This window comes from Lolium perenne, chromosome 4 (assembly GCF_019359855.2).
Source record: "Lolium perenne isolate Kyuss_39 chromosome 4, Kyuss_2.0, whole genome shotgun sequence".
NCBI classification, from domain to species: domain Eukaryota; kingdom Viridiplantae; phylum Streptophyta; class Magnoliopsida; order Poales; family Poaceae; genus Lolium; species Lolium perenne.
In genome coordinates this window covers 251,050,690-251,058,538 of record NC_067247.2, presented here as the reverse complement: position 1 = coordinate 251,058,538, position 7,849 = coordinate 251,050,690, and positions in this window count along the sequence as shown.

Sequence of the window (7,849 nt, the reverse complement as noted above, 5' to 3'; positions counted from 1 at the left end):
TTATATAGAAGAACTATGTCCGCCAGCCTTCATCGGTTTAGAACTTCATGGAGTTCCTTTCCGGCAGCGTTCGCAGTTCCAAACCCGGAACAGGGAGTGACAGGTCACGATTCATTACACTCTGCAGAGGTGTGTTGTTTTACCCATAAGAGATCTTATCCTTGGTGCCAACCGGGCAGCTTTCCCGTCCACACTTCCTTTGGTGTGAGGCCCGGTATAAGGTATTAGCCAATCATATTCCTCCGCTACCTCGAACACCCACCCTTTGTTGCAATCCCCGACCGTGGGTCCTCGCTGGTGTACTTATACCAATTAAGGATGGCCCCCGACCACGACAACAATTCAGGGCTCTGCTTGTGACGGTAAAGCACTCATCCGTTGGGAACCCCAAGAAGAAGGTGTGATGCGTACAGCGGCAAGTTTTCCCTCAGTAAGAAACCAAGGTTATCGAACCAGTAGGAGCCAAGAAGCACGTTGAAGGTTGATGGCGGCGGAGTGTAGTGCGGCGCAACACCAGGGATTCCGGTGCCAACGTGGAACCTGCACAACACAACCAAAATACTTTGCCCCAACTTAACAGTGAGGTTGTCAATCTCACCGGCTTGCTGTAACAAAGGATTAGATGTATAGTGTGGATGATGATATTTGCAGAAAATAGTAGAACAAGTACTGCAATAGATTATATTCGATGTAAAGAATGGACCGGGGTCCACAGTTCACTAGTGGTGTCTCTCCGATAAGATATAGCATGTTGGGTGAACAAATTACAGTTGGGAAATTGACAAATAAAGATGGCATGACAATGCACATACATGTTATGATGAGTAGTGTGAAACTCAATTGGGCATTACGACAAAGTACATAGACCGCTATCCAGCATGCATCTATGCCTAAAAAGTCCACCTTCAAGTTATCATCCGAACCCCTTCCAGTATTAAGTTGCAAACAACAGACAATTGCATTAAGTATGGTGCGTAATGTAATCAACACATACATCCTTAGACATAGCATTGATGTTTTATCCCTAGTGGCAACAACACATCCACAACCGTAGAACTTTCTGTCACTATCCCAGATTTAATGGAGGCATGAACCCACTATCGAGCATAAATACTCCCTCTTGGAGCTAAAAGTAACGACTTGGCCAGAGCCTCTACTAATAACAGAGAGCATGCAAGATCATAAACAACACATAGATCATAGATTGATAATCAACATAACATAGCATTCAATATTCATCGAATCCCAACAGACGCAACATGTAGCATTACAAATAGATGATCTTGATCATGTTAGGCAGCTCACAAGATCCGACAATGATAGCACAATGAGGAGAAGATGACCATCTAGCTACTGCTATGGACCCATAGTCCAGGGGTGAACTACTCACACATCACTCCGAAGGCGACCATGGCGGTGAAGAGTCCTCCGGGAGATGATTCCCCTCTCCGGCAGGGTGCCGGAGGCGATCTCCTGAATCCCCCGAGATGGGATTGGCGGCGGCGTCTCTGGAAGGTTTTCCGTATCGTGTCTCTCGGTACTGGAGTTATTATCGACGAAGGCTTATGTAGGCGGAAGGGTAGGTCAGGGGGCGCCACGAGGGCCCCACACGCCAGGGCCGCGCGGCCCCAGTCCTGGCCGCGCCGCCCTGTTGTGTGGGCGCCTCGTCGCCCCACTTCGTTTCCCTTTCGGACTTCTGGAAGCTTCGTGGAAAAATAAGATCATGGGCGTTGATTTCGTCCAATTCCGAGAATATTTCCTTACTAGGATTTCCGAAACCAAAAATAGCAGAAAACAGCAACTGGCTCTTCGGCATCTTGTTAATAGGTTAGTGCCGGAAAATGCATAAATATGACATAAAGTATGTATAAAACATGTAGGTATTGTCATAAAACAATCATGGAACATAAGAAATTATCGATACGTTGGAGACGTATCAGGCTCTACCATAAATTCTTTCGCCGGTAGATGCAACCCATCATAGACCGCATTACCGTGGGGACTTTAACGGGTTCCCCATCTTACCGCTTGTCCCTCAAGATCAAGTTTCTACGGTAAGCGCATCTGTTGATGAACGAGAGGTGGAAATACAATTGACTACTCCGTCCCACTCCAGATCTTATGGTTAACACGAGTTTTACGGCACAAGAATCACTGGACGACATTTGTTGTTTAATCCTAGATGGATATAAACCCATTGCAATGGAACCTCCACCATGTCAACACATTCCATGGTTCCTTTGCCAACCACATAGTCATATTCATAGTTATGAAAGTAATACTTTTGCTTCTCATGCAAGAGTGATAAGTATAGTACTTTGCAAGTAATTTGGTAAAAATACTCAAATGACATGAGCAAGCGATGAACTTGCCTGAAGACTGCAAAGTATTGCAGTTGGATGGTGTGGACTGACCCTTGTCCTCTGCTTCAGAAAGATAGCATCATTTTCCGATAACGGCAATGGTTAAAGATTCAAATATGCATGCTTTCCATTTTTAGGGTTTGGTTCCCCCCTTCCCGATGTTTTGTTATTTCATGTCGGAGGTGTTGAATAAGAACAATTGATGATTTCTCCTTAAGAGTGAAAATATTAACTTGGAATATTGCCAAGTCATTTTGAAGTCCTTTTAATTTATGGACTTATTTAATTATAAAAAATATGGTCTTATTTTAATGATTCTTTATTAATCCATTTTTCTTTGAATTAAATAATGGTTCAAATTTTACTGTCTCAAAAATTCTATTTCATATTTTATTTCGATAGAGAATAAAATTTTAAGTGGTTTACATTTTTTCTCTATTTTTTTAGAGCTATATTCAATTTTTAGAATTTGGTTAAAGTTTCAGTTTAAAGGAGAATTTGGAAATGACCAAATTACCCCTGGGCCCACCTGTCGGTGTAACCCAATGGGTTAGGTCGAACCGACCCACCAGGTCTGGCTCGACCAGCCTCACTTCTCTCTCTCTTTCTCGCGCGACTGAAACCCTAACCCTAACTTCTCTCTGGCGACGCTCGCATCGCCGTCGCCGTCTGCCGGCCGATTCCGGCTGACTCCGGCGGTACTGGCCCTTGTCGTGGGGCGCAATCGAGCCGCCCCACGACGCCGCTCACTTCTACCGGCCTTGATCTGGAGATCGTGCCCTCTCCGCTCGCCGCCGAGCCCTTCTGCAACCTAGGGTTTGCGGATCCGCGGTGATCTGCCACCCACTGGCATTCCTGATGCGGTGGCGCCTCTGTGCTCCACGCCGTGGTGGTGCTGGGCGTTGCGGTGCTGGTTGTGGCCTGGTTTAACTTGGCATGGCACCGCCGTGCACCCGTCATGTGCCGCCATGGCCGCCATGGCTGCGACTGCCATCTGCTTGCCCAGGTATGTTCGCCTCCCTCTCTCTCTTACCTATTCTTCCTCTTCTTCCTCTGGATGCTCTGGCATCCATCTCCTTGGCGTGCTGGATTTGCCACTACACCAGCACTTGCTCCTCCGTTGTTGTGATGTGTTCATGGCCAGCCTATGCTCTTGCTATGGCTGCTTCTGGTGTGTGATTAGCCCTGCCTTGCTACTGTCATGGTTGCTGCTGCTGTGCCGCCATGCTCATTTTTGCTATGTTGTTCTACTCCTGCTGCTACTATATCCATGCTCATATATGTGTTACTACTGCTGTTGTGGTGCTCCTGGCTCTGCCATGCTGTTCCAGTTGTTATCCTGTTATTTATCTCTTCATGTGTATGTCTATGGAATGATTCTGGCTAATTGTAGTGAGCACTTCTTGCTTGTGCAAGTGCCAGTATCCTTGTTGATCACATGCTATGCTTCATTGTGTCATAGTGCATCCATTCTTCTTTGATGTGCTTCTGGATACAATTATAAAATGTGAATTTATATTTGTATGTTCATCTGCTGTTGCTTGCAGTGATAACTACTTATTTCTGTGGCCTTGAATGATCATATGATCGTCCTGGACTTCCTGTTTGCTTAGACACTTGTCTGAATTATGTTATATGCTGCTAGTGCTTGTGTATCAAGCTCCTCACCAAGTACTGGTGGTTGATGATTCTTGTGAAGGCAATAATGTTAGCTATTTCATTTATCTAGTCCATGAATTGATGCTAGGCTAGACTCTAGCATGCTTTTTCATGCTCTAGCATGCCCTGATGATCATGGAATCATCAGTTGCTTGCAGGTTGCTTGCTATTTCTCTTCATGTGCTTCTCTGATGGTTATCCTTGTGCTTGTGCATACTATTGCTTGATGAAGCATCTGCTGATGCTTGAAGTGATCCTCTGGATCATTTGCAAGTGTCTAGACTTGGGTATTTCATTTATCTGTGTAACTTGGCTTGATTAAATGGATAAATGAGATGAATTGTTTCTACAGTTATGATTCTTTTAGTTAAATGACTTGAGCTAAAGGGATGCCAACCATTGGTTGGGGACTCTAGCTCACTCTCAACCCTTCTGGGTAATGATGTAGTGGCTTGCTTATCTGTTTTAGGGTTTGAGGTGACCCTGACAGCACCTAGTTGTTGTCAGAGGTGGCTCCCCTCTCTGTGGCTTGATGAATGCTTACTGGTTGATCCTCTTCCGGATTTCCAGTAGCTTTCGGTGTTGAAAAATTAAATAGACATAATCTGTCTATATGTCTAATGGTTTAGTGAACCTCTAGCTGCTAGGTGAGTTGGCTAGACTGGTAGTGCATCAAATCCTTGCTGGATCATTTGGTTGACTGTAGTGGTGATACACTTGGTTTGAATCATTGTTTCCTTGGGATTATCTCTACTGGCCATGCTCCTATTTTGCCAGTAGCTAGTGGCTCATCACCAGACGATGATACACATAGGGTATTCCTACCCTTTGGCTTGTGTGTGATGCATATGCTTAATTATGAGCAAAAAAGTCGCTTGCTCATGGATTTCTTGGTTATACCTCACTCCAGCTCCTAGAAAGGTTGTTGGTGTAGAGGTTTTGCTTCTGGATTGTAGTTTGTGCTTGCCCTGCTCCTCCTGGTGGCTTGTGATGATCTACTTCATCTTGTGCTTGCTCAACAGTCAACAGTTCTTGGTGAAACTTTTTCTGGATGGTTTCTGGTGGTGTGTTGTTCTTCCTGTTCTAGTGTTCCTACCCTTTGGAGCTGCTGCCGATGAGCTGCTAGGGTTTGGGATTGAAAAAGTTTATATATGGCCCTCTCCTTGCTCTACTGGTCGACAACAATGCCTGGCACCATTTTGGTGACTCTCCCCTGACCTGTGTGTTGTTGGGCATGCATGTATCCTTGTGAGCTGCCTTGTGTGTTCCATGGTTGGAACTTGGGCTGCTGATGGATCAGCTCGGCTGAGCCTTGGTATTATCCATTGATTTTCTGACTCTTTCTCTAATCTACCAAGTGGCTTTGCCACTTGGCATAATGCCTTGTTTGTTATGTGTGTGTGCAGGGATCAAATGGATGATCAAGAGAATCTCAAGATCATGTTGAACAAGAAGTTCTTGAAGATTAACTGGTATAGTTTAGAATATTTCAATTCCTTGTAATTTTCCTTTTTCTTATTTCATGTATTCAATCTCTGAAATGTGTTGTAACATTTATAAATCATATGGATATTGTAAATGACAATGTATCTTGTGTGTGATAATCAATAAAGCTCAATTTTCTCTAAAGAGCTTTTCATTTATGTTTCTATTCTTTTATATTCATAATTTTCCAATTTCTATAATAGTTTATTGGATTAATCATTATTTGAATTATGTTATTTCAAATTGAAGTTTGAATTTGAAATTCAAACCTAACTTGTTTGAATTCAATCATGCAACTTAAATTGGAAGATGAAATGTTCCCCGCTCTTCTCAAACCCTAAGCTAATATAGGATAGTTGCAAGTTTATCGCACGCTCGAAACCCTAACCTTGTAAGGTGTCGAGAGAGAAACTTGTCCCCCCTTATGTTGTAGTTTTTAATAAAGCGCAAAATTTCCCCAGATTTTACAATGCAATGCACATCCCTTTCTAAATTCTACCCCTCGATCGTCGCTAAACCTGGGATATTACACTCCACCACCCTGGCCGTCCAAGGGAGAAGGAAAGGGAGGAGTCTCTGTCCCCCTAGGTTTCGCTCATATTGAAAGATTTGAATTCGGGTCTTATTCGAACCATTGGGCAAACCCTAGGGATTCCACCTATATAATGAGGAGGAGAGGGAGGGGGTCGGCCACCACACCAGCCGCACCACCCAAGGGCACCAAGGTCAGCGCCCAAGAGAGCCCCCTCTCCCCAAACCCTAGCCTTCCTCCTCCTCCCGCTACTCCCGCAGCGCTTAGGCGAAGCCCTGCCGGAGATGTCCACCACCACCGACACCACGCCATCGTGCTGTCGGGATTCCGAGGAGGATCTACTACATCCACTGCCCGCTGGAACAGGGAGAAGGACGTCATCATCAACACCAAACGTGTGACCGAGTACGGAGGTGCTGCCCGACTGTGGCACCGTCAAGATCTTCTACGCGCTTTTGAAAGCGGCAAGTGATCGACTACATCAACAACGAGATCTAATCTCGTAGGCTTTGGAAATCTTCGAGGGTTAGTCTCATGATCTTCTTGTTGCTACCATCTACTAGATTGGATCTTGGCTTGTTATTCGTTCTTGCGGTAGGAAATTTTTTGTTTTCTATGCTACGAATCCCATCAGTGGTATCAGAGCCGTGTCTATGCATAGATTGGTTGCACGAGTAGAACACAGTGGTTTTTGTGGGCGTTGATGCTTTTGTTATCTTTAGTTAGTGTACTTTGCATCTTGCGGGATGGTGGGATGAAGCGGCCCGGGCTAACTTTACATGACCGCGTTCATGAGACTTGCTCCACACTTGATGTCAACACCCGGATTTTTACGTCCGGATGCCTATTATGTCATACATCGCAATCCCAGGAATATTGTTGTTGCGAGGCATAATAGTTAAGTATCACAATCATCATTCATTACAAACCATAAGGTCTTACAACTTGGAATCACATGATCCATATTACACAAATAGTTGATCTATAGATCAACGAACAAACACCAGTTCATAGCGGAAGCGTAAAGATACAAGGACTCTCTAGTCCACAGGCCAACGCTTACGTTAGAAGCTCCTAGTTGTGGTAGACGTCCTGCTGATCGTCATCCTCGTACTGCTGCTCGGCTTCATAGTCTGGCCATTTGAATAGCCAGGGACAAAGCCGTGAGTACTTTAAGTACTCGCAATCTAATACTAAAGTAAGTACTAACATTACTATTGAGAGTGTTCTAAGCTCTAGGGTTATTTGCATAAAGCCAATTTTAGTTTAGAAACCTTTTAGTAAACAACTCCTCATATGCTAACTAACTCAAGTGGGAACATTAGTGTCATTCCCACAACTCTGTTGTGATTCAAAAATCAAATTCACCATTCACATTCAAATTCATAAGTCACATAGGTATAAATTCTGATGACGGAAACAGTATGGCCTTTCCAATTGTCCATATCCGCGGACGCGGCTATTTGAATAGGTTTACACTCTGCAGAGGTTGCACACTTGTGCCACAACATTTGATTACATCCGTCAGGGATAAACCCTGAATAATCGTAACTCAGTACGCGGATCATCAACCGTTAACCTTTCACTTACACACCCTAGTATAGGCACCTCTCCCCATGAGCTTGGCCTCCCGGTGAAAACCAACTGTTAACCCGGGAACTGCACAGGGCTTGGCCGTACAATTCACCTCAATTCACATCATTTCTCAACAACGGAGGCAGCCTCAAGCATAACCCCTATGACGTGTGTTCAGAGGGAACCCATACTAAGACACATAAACTTCCAGCTAAGCCTTACCCATAATCAGGTA